General features: G+C 38.1%; 1 long non-coding RNA gene across 1 annotated transcript in view; it reads right to left on the bottom strand.

Moving 5' to 3' along the window:
- Positions 1 to 26,444, bottom strand: part of LOC134739748 (uncharacterized) — a 42,627-nt gene extending 16,183 nt beyond the window's left edge. The window contains exon 1 of the long non-coding RNA XR_010126762.1: positions 26,286 to 26,444. This is a non-coding gene — a long non-coding RNA (uncharacterized LOC134739748). The remainder of the gene's footprint in view (positions 1 to 26,285) is intronic.
- Between the last annotated feature and the right edge of the window lie 223 nt (positions 26,445 to 26,667).

Raw genomic sequence — 26,667 nt, forward strand, 5'->3', positions numbered from 1 at the left:
TAATTAACCAACTAATTTCAAATCATAAACAGATAATGATGGTCTTTTTATATATTTAAATATCTTACAAAGTGTGGACAAAATTTGACAAAAGTAAATACTTATATTCTTCATGATGTAATTATTGCTGACCAAAATAATCCTATTTTCCCCAGGCTTGACTTAGATGGTCCTGGAACTTTCTACCACTAAAGAGCTCTAAAAAGCCAGGTACTAATGGCTTATAGGGAACTTCCTTCTAATATTCCATTTTATCTCTGTAATTGCTAAAATCACCTGGGAAACTAACTAGATTATTAGTTCATGAGAAGACTTTTATGGGTTTTCTGATGATCCAGATAGTTTATGCCTTACTCCTTCTGACTTTTCTGTGAATTCTGTAACTTAATGATGAAACAATGGAAGATTAGATAAATAAATAAATAAATAAATAAATAAAAGTCCTGAAAGGACATTTACTCTTTTTTGCCTCAAAGCATTTTATTGATGCTACAGTTCAGGTTATTAATGATTAAAAAAAAAATGGTAAAATTTAACTTTAAAAAAAGTTTATTTTATTTCAAAAAACAAAGAAGCAGCCAATCAAACAAACAAAAACATGTAATGAGGACCTACTGTATTTCAGCAAAGCACTGGTTTGGCTAGTGGTGGATATAAGAACATCTAAGACAATGTCATCTCCAAAGAGACCATCAATTTGGGAGGAAGATAAAACAGATAGACCACAAATTATAATGCAATTCAGACTTTGAAAATAAGAGTTTTGATGGAGGAAAAGGAAAGTGCCATGGAAGCATAGTGTAGAGGGCAATTAATTCTAAACAAAGAAGGAGACTGGGGTGCCCAGAAAATGTTTCACAGGGAACATGCATTGGAATTCAGTCTTGATGCTCATGGTGTGTGAAGGGTGGGAATGAGGACTCTGGTTCACTATAGACTTTAAGGAGAGAGAATATCATGATCCAATGCAAAGAGATTTGTGTGCTTTTCTTAATCATTTACCATATTTCATTGAAATGAGTTGTTTAAGGGTCTGGTTTGCCTTTCCTACCACACCTTAAGTTCCTAAGAAGCGGCCACATCTTCACTGCACTACCAAAGTCTCACACAGCGGTGTCCCTTGAATTAAGCAATGACCCTAGTATGTGATTAAATCCATTTCACATTCACCTTGTCTTCAATTGCAATTCAAGTTTTCCAATATTCAAGCTTTTAAGAAGCTATGAGTAATTTTAATGCCACCCTAAATCTTACAAGTTTACTAAGACAATATATTTACCCTCTCAGATCCTCAGGATTCTAATCTACAAGTTGGGAAGGGGAGAGTAGAGAGGGATGTGGCAGGGAAAGAATAATATCACTTACATCACAGAGATTAGGATACAATGAGGCAACACATCAAGTGCTCAGCTCCATGATGAACCCATAGGAGATACATTCATTTCTTTCAAAATAAAGAAAAATAATTGCATTTCTCATATGCTCAATACTAGCATAAGATTTTCTAAAACTTGTCCCAAGGACCTGATTTCCCCGTGAGCTCTTCCAAAAGCATTTCTGGGATGCTGCACATCATGGTCACCTCCAGGAGAATTACACTGCGGGAATTACACCGCACAGCCACATGTTAAAGTCTCAAAGAAGTCCTGCAGGAAACAAGTCTGCTTAGCTTTCTTGAGCCCAAAGTTTTTCAAACTTATTTGAACCCAGACTTTTTTCCCATGATGCTAGTATCCATCAAGACACACTTTACAGACTCAAATCTAAAAATTTTACAGGGCCGGGTGTGGTGGCTCACACCTATACTCCCAGCATTTCAGGAGCCTGAGGAAGGAAGATCACTGGAGCCAAGGACTTCAAGACCAAGTCCTTGAAGACCAAGGACTTGGGCAACATAATGAGACCCCACCTTTACAAAAACAAAAACAAAACAAAAAATTAGCTAGGCATGGTGGTGCATGCCTGTAGTCCCAGCTACTCGGGAGGCTGAGGCAAGAGTTCAAGATTGCCATAATTCCACCACTGCATTCCAGCCTGGGTGACATAGGGAGACTGTGTCAAAAAAATAAAGAAAGGAAGAAAGGAAGAAAAAGAAAGAAAGAAAGAAAGGAAGGAAGGAAGGAAGAAAGAAAGAAAGAAAGGAAGGAAGGAAGGAAGGAAGGAAGGAAGGAAGGAAGGAAGGAAAGAAGGAAGGAAGGAAAAGAAAAAGAGAATATGGTATGGTAGGCCCATTACTTTCACTCTGCCCTACAAGTGTCCTTGCCCTTCTTCACATTCTATCACATGCATAAGTAAAAGTAGCAGGAAAGTGGTTCTTTGGTTTGATTTGGTTTTGTGCCTCTGAAATAACCATTTTACAATATCATGTGTTAAATGTGAGTTATATACTCCTCTTTCCATGAATATTGAGCATCCTTCTTTAAAATCAAAGTAAAATAATTAAAGACCATGTTATTTTAAGGTTTTATTTATAGTTTTGTTCTTTTAATTTTTTTTATATCTGTGCCATTTGGGTTTACTTATTTATTTTTGATGCAGAGATGAAAGAAGTTTCAGGAAAACCTCTTGAGTGACTCTCACCGTCCATGGTTGCCTGGACCTTTAATGCTCTCACCTGGGCTCAGCACTTTCCTACCTCCTGCTACCAGCCCTGGAAAGGACACAACGTTGTTATCATTTGTCATTCAACACTAGCTAATAAGCCTGTGTTGAATTCAAACCTCTTTCATCACAGTTTTACTTTTTAATTATTTTACTTTCACTTTATCCAGGAGTCCCAGTCTGAGGATATTTTCACCATTCAAAAAATATCATATGTAATAATGATGCCACGTCTCTCATGCTGTGAAACTAGTAGAATAGAAATGTATTTCTCCTAAGCTCTGAACTCTAGTAAAAAAGACTGAAAAGATTTTAAGTGATTAAACAATAGTAGCATAACATTAAACACACAAATATATTTTTTGAAATTTTAATGGAAAATATATGTAGCCTCCATATCAGATTTTAAGTTGCTCAGTGGCTGAAACAACCTCTGGTTTATCTTGTTATCCCAGGGTTCTAGTACAGTGTCTTGTACACAGTGTCATCTCAAACATTATTCATTGAGCTAAATTTAGCTCTTTAAAGAGTTAAGTCTTCCAGTGGAAGTTATTGCAGCAACATCTGGATCTTTGAAGAGTAATGAACTGTAATTGCATATCAACTTACTGTGTCTTCACATAACTAAAATCTAAGTCAGTGAAAAAATAAGGTGGCCCAAATGTCCTGAAACTCACACCATTCTTGATCCTTTAAATCAGAACATATAAGAAAAAATAAAATGTATTCTATATTTGTGTTAGAAATTTTCTTAGCTTGCTAAATAAGCATCTGTATTATCCAGAATTTAAAACGGGGTTGTTATCTTGCCATTCTCAACTTTCAGAAGAGGATACAGGGAGGAGAAAAAGAAAGCGGAGGAGGAGCAAATAGAAAGAGAGAGAGAACAGAAGAAGGGAGAAGAAGGGAGAGAGGAGGGAGGGAAGAAATCTAGGTTTGCTTATTTGTATATTTCAAGCAACTTTTACAGTTTGTCCAAGAGTGAATCTAAATTAAATTGAATTTCCCTATATCACTTTTCCTCAAACTTCAGTGTTGTACAATCAGTTTCAAAAGAGAAAAGTTTGATAATTAACTTATTTTTACATCAGTCCATTATCAATAAAATTCAATAGTGAATCCCAAAATATAATAATGTAAAAAAATCACTAAATTAAAAAAAATTCTTATATTTACTTTTGCATTTATTGCTGTTGCACTTTTCTAAAATGCCTTGTTACACATATAAAGGCAAGATCCCTAGCTGATATTTCCTCATAGCCTGAATATCATGAGTATCCTACCTCCTGCTTTGGGTGGGGCTCTTTTCACTTCAGTGTCTGCACTTCTCTGTGACAAGGGAAGGCTCCAAAGTCCCACTACTTCTCTCTAGCCAATTATGATAAAACCATCTCCATAATATCATTTGGCCTTCACATACCACAAATAGTTTATTTATTTACATAGTAAGTCCACTCCTAAATTTTCTTCATTACTCCATAACAGTAAGTTCCCAAATTCATTTTTATGGTGTCAGACCAAAGTCTAAATTTTTAAATAAGGAATTAAAGTCTTAGTCAATTAAATAGTTTTTCTGTTGCACATTCTTGCTGCAAACGGAAAGTTCTATCATTATACTTGCAAAAGGAACTCATCTCAATGGCTACCTTAGGACAAATATTTTGACATTAGTTTGGGCCAAGGATATTAGAAGTTAAATACTAACTTCTTTGATGATCTCTCAGCATTGATGCAACAGCAACACAAATAGAGACCCTGAATCTATATAGCAATCTTAGGTGATTTGGCATAAGAAACATGTACATTTTTTAATTCAGTAAAATGAGAAAAAACTAAGTAAATAAGTTCTCATAGAACTTGCAAGCTCTGAAGAATACATCAGAATATTTCAATTTGCAAAGCACTGCCATTTTAGTTCTACAGTCTTACACATCAATTTTATTATTTAAATAATGATCCTTAAATACATTTGGATTCTATTTTTTTTTTGAGACAGAGTTTCGCTCTTGTTAACCAGGCTGGAATCTGGTGGCGCAGTCTTGGCTCACTGCAATCTCCGCCTCCCAGCTTCATGCAATTCTCCTGCCTCAGCCTCCCGAGTAGCCGGGATTACAGGCGCTTGCCACCACACCCGGCTAATTTTTGTATTTTTAATAGAGACCGGGTTTCACCATGTTGGCCAGGCTGGTCTCAAACTCAACCTCAAGTGATCTGCCTGCCTCGGCCTCCCAAAGTTCTGGGATTACAGGCATGAGCCACTGAGCCCAGCCCTGGATTCTTAAATTATCAATTTTTGAAAGTTTTATAAAACAGTTTAAATAAAAGATGTTTTTTCCCACCTAAAACATGATTTAATCTGCAGTTTTATTTTATTAATGTGCTCCACTCCCCATGAGTCTTTTTCTATTGAGTTTCAGTTGCTGAGACTTGTAATTGAGCATCTGAGTAGTAAAATCATCCATCCAAGACCTGTTAACAAGGAAACTCATGAAAAATGGCTTGTAATATTTTCTGCAATTACATGATACTTCTCCTAAACTAATCTTATCATTGTGTAACTAATAGGATTTTTTTCTTTCTTTTTCTTTTTTTTTAGTAACTAAGAATTTTGCTTTGAAAGTGGTATTTTCTGCTATGTATTGTTGACCATTTCCTTTCTTTCTGAGTTGAATTTTTCCTTTGGAGGTGGAATCATTCTTTCAGGGAAACTATCACTTTATCTGACCATGTCATCATTCAAAATGTGTATGCCCACAAAAAGATAGAAAGTGGAGCAAAATGTCAACATGTAATGAAAATAAAAAACTATGTGACTCTTTGGAATTTGTTTTTTTCTTTGCAGAAAAACCAACTTTGTTTTCCAGAACACCAATCAGATAAGCATCAAATTGTATTAACTGACCATATGGATCTACTCCAAAGAACCAATTTCAGAGTCACTGAGTTTTCTGACTTTGAATAAGATCATATCATTTCTTTGGGCATAATTTGCTGAAATTCAATTTAAATGAGTCTAAACTCATGGCCATTACCTACAAATACCTAGAGTTATCTTGTATCATGAGATCTAGCAAAATTTCTGTTTTACTCTGATATGAACAATCTTTACTTCTAGGATATTAATTGATATAAAAGGGTATATGTATAAACAAATACGAAATTATCCTTGAGGCATGGAAAATTTGATCCTTTTAAAAAGCTCTCTGGTTTGGTGTTGCTTGGTTTGCTTTCTTTTTGATCTGAGAATTAGCATGACTCAGCAGTCTGTAATGCTAATTGCAATCAAGACCAACAAGTTAATTCCAATAAGGAAACTTCAAGAAAATCATTAAAGTACCAGGCTATCTATTAATGATGATAATAACAATAATGATATTTTATGTATCTCTAGTTACTTTTTATATGAGCATTTCAGAGGACTTTACTAATAAATACTTTGATTTTACCCAAATAAAGCTACTTTTTCAATTATATGCACTTCTGTAAAATTGCTTCAAATATCAGTATGCATCATACACATAGAAGCCCTGAATTTTAGCACTTGAACCATTTATGCACTTAGTTTACTTAAAGAATATCAGTATTTTTTATGTTCTAGAAACAGCTCACATCCTGAAAATTGGTTACAGGTGTTATCAAAGTTAAACAGCTATTATTATAAATGATACAAGAGAAAATATAGATATATGCACCTCTTTTATAGGTCAGAAATGGAAATTCTAATGACCTAGAAAAGAACATTTTTGGATATTTGTCTCATCTCAATGAGACTTAGGCTTTTTCGTTGTTCCTCCAGGTTGAATACTTCAATAGCAAAACTCTTTGTCTTAAAAAATATATACACACATACACATGCCTTGGGTTCAGGGGTGCTCTGACACATTGTAAGTTACCCTAGATGAGAGAGTATCCTAGGAGTGATCATTCCTCCTCTCTGCTGAGTGAGCCCCTCCAGGATGGGGCTGAGCAGTGCATTTATCACCTAAAAGATAAATTTAGCTCTGTGGTGAAAGGCATTGAGTTGTCAATGGTTCCCTAATGAAACCTTCACTTGGCCAGGCACGGTGGCTCACTCCTGTAATCCCAACAATTTAAGAGGCCGAGGTGTGCAGATCACCTGAGGTCAAGAGTTTGAGACCAGCCTGGCCAACATGGTGAAACCCCATCTCTACTAAAAATACAAAAATTAACTGGGTGTGGTGGCACGCACCTGTAATCCCAACTACTCGGGAGGCTGACGTCGGAAAATTGTTTGACCCTGGGAGGGAGAGGTTGCAGTGAGCCAACATCACACCAGTGCACTCCAGCCTGGGTGACAGAGCAAGCAAGAAAAGGAAAGGAAAGGAAAAGGAAAGGAAAGGAAAGGAAAGGAAAAAGGAAAGGAAAGGAAAGGAAAGGAAAGAGCACTAAGGCCTCTGTGGCTGGAAGCTGGTAAGGGACAAAAGATAATCTTAGAAACATAGGGTCCAAATCCTATGGGATCAAGTATGTTACGATAAGGAGTTTCAATTTGTATTCATTTCAATAGGAAGATATTAGAATGCTAAGAAGATCACCACAAATGTGCTTGTTTGAAAACTAATAATGGTAGTAATAATAGCAACAATTCAAAAATATCAAACAGTGGTTTGGATTTTCTCTCGCCAGCCCTCACTCTCCTCCAAATGAGATGAGAAAGGCATCACAGTGCCAGGGAAGTATAATAATATCAGAAGGGGTGAAACCTGTGCAGGGCCCTTAAGCATTGGCAGAGCCTGGCCTGGTGGCCAGCAAGAGGCTAATGGTGCCAATTACCAACAGAGGGAGCCTGGAGATGGAGCAGACTCCTGGAATATGATTATGGAGGAGACTGACTCATTTTTGGATATTTTATGAGTGAGTAGTCTATTGGAATATCCAGGTGGATTTTTTCGGCAGACCTTTGTAATAATGTCAGTAGAACAGTCTGACATTATTATAAAGAACTTAAGATAGAGCTATAGATTTGGGAGCCCTAAACATACACAGTGATCAGGATGTACTTTTTTGTATTTGTGAATTAAACATGGTTTAAAAACATTGAACAGTCTATTTTTTGAGAAAGTAAAATTCCTAAGAGACAGAATGTTAGAAGATATTTACAATCTGTGTTGTAGTAACCAACAGAGTATATAGTGACTACTAAAATCTGGGAGCCTTTTTTTTTTTTTGAGACAGAGTTTTGCTCTGTTGCCCAGGCTGGAGTGCAGTGGTGCAATCTCAGCTCACTGCAACCTCCACTTCCCGGGGGTAAGCGATTCTCATGCCTCAGCCTCCGGAGTAGTTGGGACTAGAGGCACACACCACCATGCCTGGCAAATTTTTGTATTTTTAGTAGAGACACGGTTTTGCCATGTTGCCCAGGCTGGTCTTGATCTACTGGCCTCAAGTGATGCACCACCCTCAGCCTCCCAAAGTGCTGGGATTATGGGTGTGAGTCACTGTGCCTGGCCAGGAGTCTTTCTTCTTACCAGTTTTATATAAACAACAACAAACTCCCTTAGCCACTAGTATTACTAAAATGACTAGAAGCATTAAGGTTTGAGGACATTCCTAGCACAATGCCAGACCCTTTATGACTTTTTTGACCCATGAGAACAATCCCACTGAAAATAAAACAAAAACAAACAAAGAAAAGCAAAACAGACTGTAAACAGAAAATTCACTTGCTACTTTATAGCCAGGTCTCTTAACCTGAGGTCCATTGGATTGCTTTGTCTCTAGAGAGGCTTCAGGTAGTCTGTGAATCCTTTGATTTATAATCAAATAGTGGGGGTGGGGGAAAGATGCACATGAAAATTTTCCTAGAGTCCATCTGTCTCATCAGAGACTCCAAAAATTTCTTGACTCAAGAGAGTTTAGAAACCATTGCCTTATACTGATAATATTGTTGTCGGTAACAACGATGACATAATATGAAAATTCCCTCCTTCGCCACCTACCATACCCTCACAAATTCACCAAAAAAACAACAACAACAACAAACAAACAAAATAAAAACACTATTTGGTAATTTGGTATCGGTATTGGCAATTCCCTGATGATTTTAAGTATAAAGGAAGGTGTACAGCCCACAAGTTGTCCACTACTAGTCCACCATCCCTTGGATACACTAGCCTGGTTGGTGTTTCTAGTTTCTCCATTTCTCATATTTGTCAATCCCCTTCTGCTAATTTCTGGGTATAATATAAATTAAAATGCTAATATATAGCTATTTGGGCAAGGTGAAGATCTAGAGTGTCTTGAATCCAGGTCACTAGAGTTTGTAGAGCAGCCTATAGTTTAAAAGTATTTGCTGTGAGTTAGGGTATAATTCATTTCCATTTTATAGATCAGAAAACAGAGTTCTTATGGGTTAGATGACAGGCCTAATTTTATCCAGCTGGTGCAGTGCCAGGACTTAAAGCCTAAAAGTTCTGACTCAAAATTCTTGTTCCACAAACTGAGACAGCTTTTCCCAAAGGAATGAAACCCAGCCCTTCTCTTCCACAGTGCTCCATTTGAAAAAAAAAAAAAATCCAAAATCAAATACATGTCAATTAATGTAGCTCTGTATAGGGAGATTTTAAAGAATCTGGAAACAAACTAACCAAACAATTGTTTAACTTTCTCATCCTAGACATGACCAGAAGACCTTCTATTGAACAAAAACACTGCAATGATGCTATACTAGATCCAGCTCTATCTTTGAAAGTAACCTCTTTGGGGTGGAGAGTTGTGATGGAGAATAATATTTTTATACCCTCGTCCCCAATAACCTTGAAACATATATTTTGAATGAGTTAGCCACCAAAAGAAAAAAATGTGTTTTCTCTTGTCTATTTGCTTTAGTTTATTAAGGTTTTCAATCAACACTCTTCCTTATCCAAAACCCTTCTCTTACTTCCAGTCTTTTCCACCTAATACTGTTACTGGTCTCCCTGGGGCTATTTTTCTACTACAATCAAGTCTGCTATTTTTTTTTTTTTTTTTTGCCAGATAATCCTTCTAAACACAAACCAAATGACATTAGTCTCCTGCTCAAAAATACTGATCATTACCTACTACAGAATACCCTTAATGAGCCCTGCCGTAATCTGGATTCAAAATCTTCAATTTTGTCTCTTTCTGTTCTCTATACCAATGGTGATACGTATGTGGAACATTTATCATTGTTTCCCCTCAAGCTCACACATTCATTCAACATATAGTTGTTGGATACCTGCCACATGCCATGTACCCAGCAGGGTTATCACAGGCATGTGACCTGACCTCATAGAGCTCATCATTTAGAAAAGACGGACAATTAGAAAGAGAATAAATAAACTATAAGGATTACTAAGGAAACCGAGTGACTGTTAAGATATAGAAAATAAGGATGGGGTTTGTGGCGGAAAAGAAGGGAGTTATTTAAATAAGATGATTAGGGAAGGCAAAGGGGAGGATGTGACATTTTAAATAAGAGGAAGTTGGGCCAGGCACTTTGGCTCATGCCTGTAATCCCAGGCTTTGGGAGGCTGAGGCAGGCGGATCTCATGAGGCTAGGCATTTGAGACAGCCTGGCCAACATGGCAAAGTCCTATCTCTACTAAAAATACAAAAATTAGCTGAGCGTGGTGATGTGCGCCTGTAGCCCCAGGTACTAGGGAGGCTGAGGTGGGAAGATCACTCGAACCCAGGAGGCAGAGGTTGCAGTGAGCAGAGATAGCACCACTGCACTTCAGCCTGGGCGACAGGGCAAGACTCCATCTCAAAAAATAATAAACAAATAAACAAATAAATAAATCTAAAAGGAAGTTACAAATTTAGGGACCAGTATGTGTGAAGAGCCCAAGGTGGGAAAGAGTTTGCAAAAGCTGAAAGAGGCCCTTCTGGATGGAGAGCAGGGAATCGAGACAGTGGCCTCCAATGAGAAGGAGTCCAGCTCCTGCAGGTCCCTAAAAGCTATGGGGACAGTTTGTTTTTTATCCAATGTAACGGAAAGTCAGTAAAGAATTTTAACTGGGGAAGTGCCACAATTCAATAAATAATTTTGAAAGACCAAGAAGGCATGGATAACCAAGACAATCCTCTGCCTTTACAGGGAATTCAAATTGTAATAGTACTGATCTTGAAAAGTACAGATATTCGCGTATTAGAAAAAAAGGCACCATACATTGTACAAATACGTGTTTGTTTCAGATTTTATTCTAACAAAAATAAGTCTGGAAAATTTTAGAGGGTTCATTTCAGGACTGGAACTGTATCAAGCATCTCTTTTCTGGATCTAAGGTCTGGAGTACAGTACATGGAGACAAGGAAGTACTTTCAGTCACAACTTCAAGTCTTTTGGCCTATTAGTTGTAGAAGTCTACAGAGGGTAGAATAGAATGCAAATTTCAGAATACATTATAAAGCAAACCTAGTTTGACTTTCAGAGCATGAATATACATTGCATACCAAGTGAATTCCATATATAAAACTACCTAACATCTAAGAAAATAATTCTAGACCAAAAAATTTTTTTTAATATTTAGAGCAGATAATAGTCCCAGGGCAGCGTAGGTTATAAGCTCATGTTTGTTTCAAATTGTCCTCATCTTCCTGATTCTATGCTGCTTTCATTTTCAAGAAAGAGAAAAGTCCCCCTACTTCACGACCCTTGCTTCCTTCCTATCACATTCCTGGAAAGTACCTCTAACTTGATAATTATAATAGACAATATTAATTTAACATTTATTTCATGCCTGGGACTGTTCTAAGCACTTTAACTATGTAATCTGACTTTCAAATAAGGACACTGAGGCTGCATGAGGTTATATAATTGCAGAAGGTTATAAAACTACCAAAGGTTTAAGATGGGATTCAAACCCAGGTCTAACTCAAAAACCTGTGTTCCTACCTACTATGCTAGGGGGAGATGTGAGATAGTTTTGTAGAATTGTTCATGGAGAAGAAATCACTCTAACAACCTTAGGATTTCAGCTCCATACAAGAAGAAATGCTCAGCAAATGGTTCACAGCAGCAGCACTTGCAGGTTAAATATGAATCGCAGATGCCGTTTCCAGTCTGTGGATATGAAAATTCAGTGATAGTAATAAAGATGGCTTTCTGTATGTTTTTATGAACATTAACTATACTTGAAGGCAATGTTAGACATCCTTAAGACATGGCAGATTTTGGCAAAAGCTGTACTGTAGTTTCTTATCATGGAAGTCTAAGAGTTAAAAAAAGAACAAAGTGACTAGTCAAAGAGTAAATATATGTGTTCTAAAAGTTGTGAGATAAATTTAAATAAAAATAGAAGAGAAAAAAAGTGTAAGTTTCTAGGTGGTATCTTTTAGAAATATATGGAAAAAAAAAAAAAGATCTTAATGCATAAGCCAGAGTTCTCCAAAGAGGGTAGGATATTTAGCACTGCTAGAATACAGGATGATTTTACAAGATAGCTGAATGAATATGATCTCTATTGTGATAGCTCCATCTTTACTATAATGTGTATTCAGAAAAATACTACTTATATGTGTGTATATACATATGCCTATATATATATGTACATGCATCACGTTAAATCTATGAATTCAGGACTATAACCCTTAACATAGTTCATGTCCTTTGTAGGGACATGGATGAAATTGGAAATCATCATTCTCAGTAAACTATCGCAAGGACAAAAAACCAAACACTGCATGTTCTCACTCATAGGTGGGAATTGAACAATGAGACCACATGGACACAGGAAGGGGAACATCACACTCTGGGGACTGTTGTGGGGCGGGGGGAGTGGGGAGGGATAGCATTAGGAGATATACCTAATGCTAAATGACGAGTTAATGGGTGCAGCACACCAACATGGCACATGTATACATATGTAACTAACCTGCACATTGTGCCCTAAAACTTGAAGTATAATAATAATAAAATAAAAAAAGTTCAATAAAAATGTAATTTTATTTATGAAAAGAATCATTTAAAATTATGTAAATATCAGTACAGTAGTATGATGATATGCCAAAAATTGTGAAGATGGTATTTAAATAATTGATATTAATTAACAAATTGAAACCTGTTCACCATAATACTCATTCTTAAATTAGTGAAAATGTTAGTTTAAAAAAAGTAAGGTCCTGTTCGATTCATTAAAATAAAATTTGATTTGCACACATCTTCAAGTAGATTTTGTAAGTAAAGTAGGCAGACCCCTGAAATATTCAGAAGAGCAAGACCACAGCATTCTCATCAATTCTGAGTAGGATCTCAGAGACAGAATCAAGTCCCTGGTATGTCGTTTGTAGCCTAACATTAGAGACCCCTTTTTTAAATAAAAAGTCTGATGTAACATTTCATTTTTTGACAAAAAGTGGAGTAGACCCTAGGAGAAAAGTATGGCAATTAGATCTTAAACAAACATGTGTTAGAAGCAAGCTGAAACCTAACCAGAAGGCAGCATTGCCGTGTTAGGAGTCAGGGGTGTGTTTTCAGATGGCTAAGGCCCTTTGACATTGCCATTGACTTTCTTTCATGCAGGCCTGAATTGTCCTACCACTGAAGACACAGCATGAGGTAGCTGACCCATCCCTGAGACTGCTGTGGGGGCTGATGTTGACATCGCTGGCCTTGTTGCATGGATTCCACACTGTTTTTACTGTTTACGCTCTAGTTCCTGTGGCTCTCAATCAATAACTTCTTTTTTGTACTGAAGCTTCTCTAACATGGACAAGGTTAAAAAGAGAAAGTGTACCTTTTCAGAGTCTAAAAGTGCTATTGTTCACCACATAGAACATTTATCTGAGATTGTGGCTGTATATGATAGGATGTGGAGAAACTGGACAAAAAATAAAATCTGACAACACGTTACAAGAGTTACAAAAACCAGGAATGCAGAGCACTGGCTTATCATCAGTTGACTCTAGTATGACCAGCTCCAAATTTGCCTTGTGTCAATGCAGCACAGCCCCCAACTACCCCATAGGAAGACAGACACGATGTGGAGATTAAGTCGTGTTTGGGTTGTTGTTTTCATGATGCTAACAGAGGATTTCACCCTGACTTAATTTCTTTAACCTTTTTTTGGTCAAATTCCAGGTAGCTATAGCAATTCCAAACTCAGCCAATTGAATTGGAAGATAATGCAAATAGTCTTCTACAAGCTGTTGAAGTCCTGAGAGCAATGGTTTCCTACTAAGCACTGTGGACTGTTTAGAACAGCCTCGTAAGCCTTTGATTAGCAGTCTGGAATCTCTTGTGGGTGCAGTACAGCTCTTGATATAAAATATCACCTACCCAATACAATTTGTTTGGAATCTAACATTGGACTACTTGAGGCAGAAGTCATACTCTAAGGAAACACATTCAAAATTTGATTCTACATTTGTATGATATGGTGAAGGTGTTTCTCTAACCTTTAACTGGCTATATTCCTCTTAATTCAATCGTCTTTTTTGATATACCGATTGGATCAGGGTCGGCCAGGAAGCTTGCGGCAGCAGTTGCCATCCCTGTTTCTTAGGAGTAATCCATCATAGGAGACACATGCTGCTGCTCACAGAAATAAATACCAAGAAACAACATCAGAGGTTCATCTTCCTTAGGAAGCTGCATGAAGATGGAAGGCACTGTTTTTTAAGTGGGGGCAGTGAGGGGATCTATGGAGACACAATGTCATTAAGAACCTAGTAGGATTAGAAAAGAGGTACATGATATAATTTAAAAAATACATTCAAAGTACATTCTCTGATTAAAATGGTTCAGACCATGTCTTGTTTCTTTTATAATAATATCTTGCAAGATATAAGGCTTAACATTTTCTGAATTTTTAATCTGAAGCCAGGCTACTTAGAATCCTGACTTTGTCACTTAGTAGTAGTTAAACTTAGGCAATTGAATTCAGGATACCCAAGTTTCTTCTGTGAACCAGGAGGAAAAACTATAGGAACCTCATAGAACTGATGGGAAGGTTAAATAAGTTAATGTATGCAGAAGACTAGAACAGTATCTGGCCCACCATAGAAAAACTATAGTAACCCTGTAATCCCAGCACTTTGGGAGGCTGAGGTGGGCAGATCAATTGAGGCCAGAAATTTGAGATCAGTTTGGCCAACATGGCAAAACCCCGTCTCTACTAAAAATACAAAAAAATTAGCTAAGTATGATGGTACACACCTGTAATCCTAGCTACACAGGAGGCTAAGGCATGAGAATTGTTTGAACCCAGGAGGCAGAGGTTGCAGTGAGCCAAGATCGCACCACTGCACTCTAACCTGGGTGGGCAGCAAAGCGAGATTTCATCTCAAAACAGAAAGAAAGAAAGAAGGAAAGCAATCAAGCAAGCAAGAAAGAAAGAAAGGAAAGAAGGAAGGAAAGGAAAGGAGAGGAGAGGAGAGGAGGGAGGGAAGGAAGGAAGGAAGAATGGAAAAGACTATAGTAATAGATGCTGTAATAGTAATAGATCGATTGTAGTAGATGTGGTTTTTGCCATTGCTTTTAAATGGCAAAAGCTGCAATTGCTTTTGCACCAACCTAATCTTACTATGTTTATCATAGTCATCATGGTTATTGTCATTGTGTCATGGTCATCAACATCATCATCATCATCATCACATGTCATCTTTTTGAATTTCAACAGAAAAACCCTAAAAAGCCATAGCCAATGTGTCCCATTACATATATAAAAGTAATTAAGGTCTTTATGGTACAAAGACCTAAGACTTTCCAACAAGTTAGAGCAGGGTCAAGACTAGAATGCTGGGCACTTCACCAGCAGTCAGAACTTGGCTACAGGAGAACAGACTTCAACACCATTCAGTGCTGCTTTTCGAATACCCTTGTGGCATTTTCTGCAGTCACTGGTTGTAAACTTCACATCCCTTCCATTTTCTCCTCCCCGTCTCCTGAAGTCTTTAGGGAATTGCTAGTGTTGCAAGAAGTTGCAACCTGTAATTCCCCTGACCCCTAGATGCTACTCACGATTGGTTTTCCTCACCTCTTCTGTATTGCAAAGAGTTTATACATATCATCTCCACATTCTCTGTCTAATTCTGTCAAATATTTTCCTACTCTAGGTGAATTGATTCGCTCGTCTTCTTGCCATAACTAGCCCCTCCCCGCTTTCTGTGAAGACTCATTTGCACTCTCTCCTTTCCCTCTCTCTCTCCCTCCCTCCCTTCTTCTCCTCTCAATCCCTTTCTCTCTCACTACTATGGCTCTCTCTTCTTTCACCTTATTTTTCTAAAGAATCACCAAATTATCTATCATTCTTTCTACTTCAAACAAGAAAAGATCTTCCCTTTTTTGTCAGATCTTTACTTTTCCTGTGTCTTTTCATTAATTCACACACATTTTCCAGATATTGGTGGTATCCACAGCCCCCCACTCATCCTTAGGTCCTACAATCTAGCACTTTTGTTTGTCAAGCATATAAAATGTTTTGCCTAAAAGTTACCAGAAATCCACTTGTTATTGTCTTCAGTGTCCTTTTCTCAGCCACTCCTTCCCTTAATCTCTAGTGGTGACACTGGAACGAACCTCACCTCTTGCTGTGCACCCTTCCGTTGGATTTCACTGCATCTCTCCTTCCTTTTCTTCCTCCCAGCCATTCTCCATACTCCTTTGTCTCCTCTAATACTAACCTTCATTTTCTTGCCCACATTTTTCTTCAATTAAAAAAAAATCATTCTAGAAAGACCTGTCTTTAAGCCCTATACACTGCCCTTCCTGTACTTCCCATCTGGGTTATAAACCAGTCATTTGAAGCCTCTGTCTTCTCCCTAAAACTTTTCACCTCCTCATGATTTCCGATTTCTTCTTCTCACATTGGCTCTCAAGAAGTGTTAAGGATAGAGGAGAGAGTTAAAGTAAACAATTCCTGGGATTAAATGTTGGCTTTGTAATTACATCACTCAAAATCTCCCTAACATCTCTGAATTTTGGCTTATCATTCATAACATGGGAATTGCATGAGGAAACTACAAGTAAATACAGTACCATCCCATCAAAGGAGCCAGGGGAAGTGACCTCCCCTGCCTGCTTCCTACTCCCACCCACCACACGCATCACCCCTTTCCCAATCCAGACTTCCAGCATTGACATAATTTGGCTAGACTTGATTCCTCCCCAGCCCCATGGCCACGTCCAGTCTGTTGTCAACTCCACCTTTCTAGAATCTCCTTCATCCTTCTCTTCCTTTGTGTTTCCTTCACCATCTCCAGAGCACAAACACTCATTGCTCATTACTTGATTGTCACAACAATCTTCGAACTAGCTTTACTGCCTTCAATTTCTTCCAGAGCACCCTCATTGCTCATCGCTTGACTGTCACAACAGTCTTCTAACTAGCCTTACTGCCTTCAATTTCTCCCATTTTTCAATCTACCCCAGACAGACTAATAGTCTAACTAACATACTGCTTTGGTTGATTACTTTCTCAAGGAAACTCAGCTAACAAGTGGCATACAGAAATTCAAGGCCAGATACTCTGCCCCGAGTCTGTGCTCAGAACTGTAAGCCTGTATTATATTAGCATCAATGTTTGGCACTGAAATTCAACATTCTTCACGATCTGGCCCAAGGTACCTTTCCAAGTTTTCCTTCCACCAGGCCTATATGCCAGGGGTTGATTTACTCATTCTTCTTGAAATAAGCTTTCTTTATCCTTTAGTATGCTTTCAGTTGGCAGCAACCAAAAAACCAAAACAAAGCGACAACAACAAAACTCAAGTGGCTTAAACACTAAGAGGATTATTATCTTTTTATTATAACAAGCCCAGGGGTAAGAGAGTTCTGGAGATGTTTAAGTATTTAACATCACCGCTTAACATCAAACATAGATCTCAGATTCCTTCCATCTTCCCGCTCTGCTATCTTCAACATGATTTCATGTGAGCTCCTTTCATGGTTGTAAGATGGTGCCACAGTTCCAGGAAGTACATACAGACATGACAACATCCAGTGAGGAAAATAAGAAAAGACCATAGCTCCTCTGTGCATCATGCTTTTGAGTGAATAATTTTTTCCCATACTCCTGCCCTACGTCTACCTTCCCCAGCAGACTTCCCTTGACGTTTCTTTGGCCAGAGCTATATCACCATCATCAGGTGATTTACAAACAAAAAGGAACATAGATTTGGACAAATTCTTCTGCTTCCAAAGTTTTTGAGATACAACCTCAGGGAAAAGTTGTATACCCTAACTCAGTATACACATAAATACATTTTAGATGCATACATAAACTACAAATGAAAGTTTCAAAAATAGAAATTGGAATCCTTATGTGCAGTACATCCAGATATTTTCCATTCTATTTTATTCTTTGTACTATCAATTAATTTTAAAAATTCTGATTCAAAGTACTAAATTGATTTTAGAATTCATGAATAGACTGCTTTCTGCACTTAAAAGAAAAACAAAAAACAAACAAACAAACAAAAAAACACTGGTTTAGAAATACCATTTGACCCAGCAATCCCATTACTGGGTATATACCAAAGGATTATAAATTCTACTGTAAAGACACATGTACACTTATGTTTATTGCAGGACTATTTACAATAGTGAAAACTTGGAACCAACCCAAATGCCCAGAAATGATAGACTGGATAAAGAAAATGTGGCACATACACACCATGGAATACTATGCAGCCATAAAAGAGGATGAGTTCATGTCCTTTGCAGGGACATGGATGAAGCTGGAAACCATCATTCTCAGCAAACTATCACAGGAACACAAAACCAAGCACCACATGTTCTCACTCATAAGTGAGAGTTGAACAATGAGATCACATGGACACAGGGAGGGGAACATTACACACCGGGACCTGTCAGGGGGTTGGGAGCAAGGGGAGGGAGAGTGTTAAGACAAATACCTAATGCATGCGGGACTTAAAACCTAAATGACAGGTTGATAGGTATGGCAAACCACCATGGCACATATATACCTATGTACCAAACCTGCATGTTCTGGACATATATCCCAGAGCTTACAGTAAAATAATTTTTTAAAAAAAAACTGGTTTATTCTAATCAGAATTTACCCAAGTCATTTGGACTCAAGAATACCATCAGGGTCAGTGTGGTAGAAGGGGAATTGGCTGTTTTGAAGACAATACTTACCCAGTTTTGTGTCTATTAAATTATATATTTATCTTTTACCAATGTCTATGACACCTTTCACTCAATACTCATTTGCTAAAATTGAGATGTTTCAAAACTGAGCTGTTTTGACTTCTTGCTTTAAAAGCTGGAGTTTTCATAATTTCAGAAAATAAAAACTGATGTTCTTCAGTAGTTTGTAATCACAGAAAATAAATCAAGCACTTTTTTAAATTCAAGATCTAGTTTCTTTTGATGATATTAGTAGGGTAAAAGGTCATGAGAGTTCAATTAATTTACTTTAAAATGCTCCTTTTAAATGATGTCCAAAGAATAAATCATCAAAGATTAATCAGAAAAGACTGAGTCTCTCCCCCTTATTTAGAATGTCTAAGGATCTGGGAGCAGCTGGCCCCATATCTGTTCTCTCTTTTCCTGATTCATCTTGTGGGTGACCCCAGGAAGAGGTCAGTCTGTGGCCCTAAATCACATAAGCCTGCACATGGAGCCTGCCATTTTCTCTCTGCAATTACCCCACCCTTGAGAACCTTGCTGAGCTAAGGCAAAGGTTTTAAAGAGCCTGGGCTTTGTACCCCCAGGCCTGCTTTATACCCTGCTGAGCCTGGCTCTTTCCAGCCCTATGGTCATTTGTATTTTCACAGTAATACACTGATGTATCCAATATGCCTTAACATCTGTTAGGTACAAAGCACTGAGCAAGGCTGCAGGGAACCCCATGTGAATAAGCCCATAGTCGCTATTCTTAAGCAGCTTGGAGTCTAACAGGAGATAAGCTGCAAACAGCTGCATAAGATATCATTTAATCATGGAGATTTCCAAGAAGGGATGCTGACTAGCATTTGTAGAGTACCTATGGGTGCCGGGTACTTGGCTAGGCCATTTATGCAAACTACATCATCAAAAAGCCATAATCATTTTGCAGTATTATTATCTCCATTTTGCAGATGTGGAAACTAGGGCTAGTTATTCTTCCAGTGAGATATTGTTAATAAGTACCCAAGTGCAGAACGAGATCCTATAGACTCTAAAGTTGTTTTGTGTGTGTGTGTGTGTGTGTGTGTGTGTGTGTGTGATTTTTTCTGCATCTTTAAGCATAAAAGAATTTTATCTGCCTGAAAGGAAGACATGTTTGAACTACGCCTTTGAAATATAAGGGATGTGTTTTCCTTGGTGATGGTGCTGGTAATGGGGCCAGAGCAGTGTCCTGGGGCAAAGGCAGCTCTTCCATGACGTATGCAGGCAGGAAGGGCAGGCAGGTTCAGAGGGTACTTGACAGTATAGTTTGGTTGCCACATGAAGTCTTCTTGGGAAAGTGAAAGAAAGCAAATCTGCAAGAAGAGGTGGGGTTTTGAAAATGCTAAATTCCAATTTCCCCATTTTTATAATTCAGTAGAGGTTTTGGGGGGAAGGAAGCCCCTCTGCAGCTTACCTAGTAGATTGAGTCAGATAGGCAGAAGTTGTGTGAACAGAGGTGACCCTCTCAGAATAGGAACCAGGTGTTCTATTCTTTTGTTACCCTCACCATGAAACTCAGTGCTTTACAACCAGTAGGTCTGCAGTTTATATCCAAAGAATAAATGAAAGATAAAAAAGAGAGAGAGAGAGAAAGAGTATTCTGCTCTCTCTTGGCAAGTTCCTTAAAGGATGGGTCAGGGTAAGTTGCTGGACAGTGGGCAGAGGAGACAGGTACTGGCTGAGTGAAGCTCAGCAAGTTTGACTCTTCCACTGTCCCAGCCTCCAGACGAATGACCTAAATGGAATGACTTTTAGTTGAGTCAGATATGACCCCTTCTGTTAGTTAGAGATAGCATGCTGGAAGGACAGAAAATATTTGAGAGCAGACAGACAAAAGGTGTAAGAGGCAAATGTTCTAAAGGATTTGCAATGAGATCCCATAGTAAATAATCCCACAGCTCATACCACCACACTCCAAGCCACACTTTTTACACACCAATCTGCTGTTTCACCTTACACTGATGAAGAAAGCAGCCTAAATGTCTAACTTGCAGCTTAGGTGAGGACAAGGTGAGTGACACCATTGTGGCAATTAAGCAGCGCTGTACACCGCAGTCTAAGGTGCAGCTTTGTGCAAAAGCTCAGCTCAAAGGCTTTCCAAGTTGCTAATATATAGATGAATTCCAAACAGGAAGAGACCAACCTATGTGGCAGAACAGTTTTGCAAGATTAGTTTGCTTGGCTTTACAGTCAGATAAAAGTTAGCTCCCTTGCAGACAGTAGTCACAGCCTGAGCGAAGTGAAGCCAAAACTGTGGGGGTGGGAGAGAAGAAGGGACAGAAAGAGGGGAAGCAAGATGCAGAAAGGAAGTTATGCTTTAAAAATACACCTGTTTCTGGCCGGGCACGGTGGCTCATGCCTGTAATCCCAGCACTTTGGGAGGCCTAGGCAGGTGGATTACCTGAAGTCAGGAGTCCGAGAACAGCCTGGCCAACATGGTAAAACCCCGTCTCTACTAAAAATACAAAAATTAGCCAGGCGTGGTGGCACACGCCTGTAATCCCAGCTACTCCAGAGGCTGAGGCACGAGAATTGCTTGAACCTGGGAGGCGGAGGTTGCAGTGAGCCAAGATTGTGCCACTGCACTCCAGCCTGGCCGACAGAGTAGGACTCTGTCTCAAACAAAAACAAAAAACAAAACACAACACAACAAAAAAATACACCTGTTTCTGTATCTGTGAAAGCTTTGAGTTAGTAATAATGGCAGCTTCATAAATGGTAGTGGTAGCAGCAGTAGCAGCAGTAACAGTGACATTCAACAGGAAGTTGTCAGTGATGACTATTGTTAACAATTAATGATATCTTTCATTGGCTTTTATATCCCCATCACAATGCAGTATGAGGGTGGGCTGGCCACATTTAAATTAGCAAAGGTTAGGTGAAAAATATCAGAGTTTCTTGCTAGTGCTATCCAATAATTAGTGGAAACGTGTTAGATAACATTGACTTGAGATGAGTGTGCATGAAGTCTGTGACTCTGACATTGCGAGCTGGACAATTTTCCAAGTGTACCGTATTTAGAAGTGGGTTTATTCCTACAGTGGTGTCCTTTTGAGAATCAGTTGAATCATCACTTCTCAGCCTTTTGGTTAAGATCAAGTGTAGAGAATCAGTTGAATCAGGAAGAGCATCAGGACAGCCAATACATAGGCCCCTCTGCTGAGTCACCATGTGGCCAAGACTGCCACATACTTAGCTGCAGAGAAGTAAAAATCAATTTCAACCTGCAGTAAGGAAAAACATCCACATTGTAAAGGTCAAATGGAGTCTTCTATAGATCTTAAAACTAAGGTATATTAACATTAACTAATATATAGTACATATTCACTGCCACATTTGTTCATAAAATATGAGATATTTTCATTTAAGTCACAAATTTATTTATTTATTTATTAATATCAAGAGGTTTTTATAAAGCAAAAAAAAAAAGAAAAAAAAATCCAGTGTGAGAGGTTAAGTGCACCAGTAAGGTCAATAAAGAGTTATCTCCTTTCCACCTTCTTATTTTTTATCATCAAGCCTGACATCTACGCTAAACTGGGAAACAATACAACAGACAGTAATCTCTTTCTCCCTCTCTACCTGACCTCATAACTGCATACATACATAAATGCATTTTCAGATACAACAAAATTAAATACTATAAGAAAGCTGATTTCTCGGAAAATCCAGATTCCAAGATTAATAATTTGATGTGTTTCCAAAGTACATCCATAGAAATGTGTGGGATTGTTTTGTTGTTGCTTTGTTTGGTTTTGCTTTTGTAAAAGGAACTTTAAGGGACATTTACTAAATATCTGATGAAACTCATTACTCTTTAACCATGAATCTAATAATGCTTTGATCAAGGCATTCAGTGAAACCCTGTCTCTCTGCTGCTGTTAACATAATTTACCACATCTTCACTGCCTGTCCTAGGCTATACTTGAGTGAAGACACCCTGAAATTATCATGGGGTGATTTTATGATATTGGTAAAAATTAAATGAGTCGAAGCTTTTTCTTTGTAAGCTAAGCTCCCTTTACACCTAGCTGTGATGTCTTGCTTCTGAACTGTGATTTCCAGGTAATGACTCTTACTAGAAGGACAATAAATGTGCAAATGAAGGGCACAACTTGAAGCCTTCAGGGTGTGGAGTTTGGAAGAGATGCTGTTATGAATGAATTGCTGATCCTACCTTACTTCGTTGTAGAGGAAACTCTAGCCCCAGCTGTTTGAGAGATTTTGCCCAAGGGCCTCATTAGTAGTAAATTCAGCGTTAAGAATCCAACTCTTTTGCTTTACAAATCAGAATCCTGTCACTTATGTCACCATGATGCAGAAAAACAAGCTAAAATTTGTCATTGTAAGATAATGAAACTCTCTCCTGAAAAAGTTATTTTGTACTAGACTGTTGCAATAGTGCAGATATACTTTTATGCGTCAGGTTTGTCTCAGGCACCATGCTTCCAGGGAGTTTTCTGGTGATCCCATGCTCTGTACCCTGCACCTACAACTGCTATGGGAGACCCCTCCTCTCACTCCCCTCTGTATTTGTTAATATGCTCACACACAGCGTTATAATCACTTTTGTGCACCTATTTTCTCCACTAGATGTTAAATTCATTGAGAATGTAATAGTATAAAATGAAGTTTGTTAAATGAGTAATGAATAAAGAAAATGTAATAATTCATTTTTTTTTCTTTTGAGGCAGGGTCTTGCTCTGTACTCAGGCTGGAGTACAAGTGGCTTCATCATAGCCGTGAGTTTCTGAGCTCAAGTGATTCTCCCACCACAGCCTCCTGGGTAGCTAGGACTACAGGCACACACCATCACACCTAGCTATTTTTTTTTATTTGTAACTTTTCATAGAGAGGAAGGCTCTCCACGTTTCCCAGACTGACCTTGAACCCCTAGGTTCAAGCAATCCTCCTGCCTCAGCCTCCCAAAGTGCTGGGGTTACAAACATGAGCCTTCATGCCGAGCCTAATTTTTTTTTATTTCAAAGCAATAAGAATAATAATGCCAGCAATAAGATTGTTGTGAAGTTTAAATGTGATGTTTTAACACTTGTTAAGTGCCTCACATAAGGCATTTAACCATGTCAAGCTACATATTAGTGTCTCAGTAGCATCTATCTATTGAATGCTTACTCAACCTTCTTCTGAAACCATCAAAAATTGTTACAAGCCTTCTATGTACTAATGATTGCACTTTTAGTATCCATTGATTAAGAAAGAATAAATCGGTGCTTGACTTTGCAACTCTGCAAGTGTCCAAGGGTCCCTAACCCATAGGTGAGAATCTCATGAACTGTAGATTGTCCCAGGACCTAGAATGAAGCTTATAGTTCATCATGAGAACCATTATGGTGGAGCAGAACACCCACAACACAAGCAAAGCACAACAGTCTGAGAGCAATAGAGGAAGGGACAATAAAGGAAAGACAGCAGGTCTCATTGCTTCCTACTCTTCAGAATCCCCACAGATTCATAGGTTATTGCCAGAATGCAGCTACTTCACTGTCTTCAATCCCTTGCTCCACAAAAATACCTACTGTTCCTAGGCAGCAAAAGAGAGTACACACATACATACTCAACAGTAGCTCGAGGAGGCTGTGTTAAAATAAAATAGACAACCTGATTATGTTTCTTATGAACCTAAAGAATTCCAACTAGATTTCTTGTACTCTTTTTTTTTCTAAACCTATTAGTTAGAACTATCCCAGTTTCACATGATGGAAATGCAACCTTAACTGTTTAAACAAACAATATGAGGACAGGTGTAAAGAATGTATTAATTCACTGAAAAGTCCAAAAATAGGATAGGTTCAGACACGACTGTGTCCAAGAACTGAAAAATAAGTCACCAAAACTCCGTTTCTCTCTCATTGTGATTTCCTCCAAAGTAGGTAATACTTTCAAACAGGTTCTCCCCACATGATATAAAGGTTAGCTGATAATAACCATAGGAGAAAGTAAAGTTCTTTCTCTCAGTGGCTCCCCAAAAAATCCCATAATTGGCAGCCAGGTTTCTATGCTTTAGGTCAAAACAAATCACAGTGATGGAGGGGATATATTGTTTGGACCAACATAGTTTACTTGCGGGATACCAACCATTCTGCTTTTCTCAGGACTGTCCTGGTTTTAACATTGCAAGCCTTTTGTCCCAGAAAACTTCTCAATTTCAGGCAAACTAGGATGTTAGTCATCCCAGTTTACATGTGTGCTACTAGGCTACACATGTTTTTTCCAGACTACAGCACTCAGTGGGCATAATAACAGGGATGAAATGCTAAGTGGGGGGAAAATGTCCCCTACATTGACCTGCGAACTATTGAAATGTGCTGACACGGTGGCCACATGTGCTCGTTGAGCACTGAAATACAATGGTCTGCAATTAAGTTTGAGGGCTGAATTAAAATGTGCATTAAATGTAAAATACCAACTAGGTTTTAAAAATTTACTAGAAAAAATAATGTAAGAAATATTAATAAATTTATATTTGCATGTTAAAATGATAATGTTTTGAATATAGCTAAATAAAACATACTATTGAAAATTAATTTCACCGTTTCTTTTTCCTTTTTTAATATGGCTGTTAGTAAATCTTAAATTACACATGGCTCATATTATACTCCTCCTGGATGGCGCTGCGATAAGATTTTTTAAACAAAGTTAGTAATGTATTTATGTCATGTATAGGCGGAGTACATTAAAAAGATATTTTGAGTATACAGACACCTTAAACAACAAATGATAAATGAACTACGTAGAAAACATCCCAGGCCCACAAAAAATGAAGGACAATAATGTCAAACTCAATAGCAAATTCATGCGCTCAATCATTTCTGTCCTCATTGGTGCCAGGACCAGCATAAGTTCTGGAGCTTCAGGCCCAACTGACAAAAGAGGTTTGTCCTTCAGAAACCCACAGACCAGAAAGGAAAAGAGACAGGTTTAAAAAAAAGTTATACAAAATTATGTTGTGAGTAATACAATAAGTTCCAGCATACACAATCTGTTTTGATTTAATTACAGTAATTACATCATCTACATAATTTTTGGTTTATTCAATCCATACTCTACATGTTCTCTTTCTATTGCAGGTCAACTTCCTTGAGACCAGGAGTATTGCATTAATAAGTTTTATACAACCAATTGCATTTGTTTCAGTGGTTCCTTTTTATTTAATGATCAAATGTTTCTTCATCTCATATTTACTCTCCCCAGAGTCAGGTTAGCCCAGCGAAATCTAATGGGCTTAGGGTCAAATATTGCCAAAGTCCCTTACCAACTTGCTTACCTACTGGGAGTGTGTAACCCCTCTGCGCCTCATTTTCCACCAACAACATTGAGAAACAGGATACTCAGTGTCTCTTTGATACATATGCACTCATATTCACACACACAAATTCAGATCATTGCTTGCAATTTAGCTTATTATTGTTAGTCATCTGAACATATCAAATACTTCCAAACACTCCAACTCACTGGAGTTGTGCTCCCTCAATATATCTATTTTTAAGCACTGGAAGGGGGTTCTACATGCCAGCAATTGGGTTCCCTCTAAACATCCTTGAAAATGTTTATTTGAAAAGATTACCTTGTTTTCCTTCAGGATTAAGACATGGTCACTGCAGACAGAGATGATTTGGAAAGATGGCAAGCAGTTTTTGATAGCTCCTCAGAGACTCCCGTTGTTAAATGAATATACCTACAGAAAAAACAAAATGCATTCCAGCCCACACACGTTAGAGACATTTTTCAAACACCTAGATGAGAGAAGATAGCTATTACAAATAACATATTTGTAGGAGAGAGTGAAGAAATCACAAACTCGCTTGGATAAACACTATTAAATGCATACTTAGCCTGCTGATTGCGACAGTTTCCCTCTGGCACTCACTGACAAGCTTGGCTCCAGCTGTAAATTAGGTTGCAAAACTTCCTTGTCAGAGAACTCGCCCTGTGAGGAGGACTCAACC

Source organism: Pongo pygmaeus, chromosome 5, assembly GCF_028885625.2.
Source record: "Pongo pygmaeus isolate AG05252 chromosome 5, NHGRI_mPonPyg2-v2.0_pri, whole genome shotgun sequence".
Classification (NCBI taxonomy): domain Eukaryota; kingdom Metazoa; phylum Chordata; class Mammalia; order Primates; family Hominidae; genus Pongo; species Pongo pygmaeus.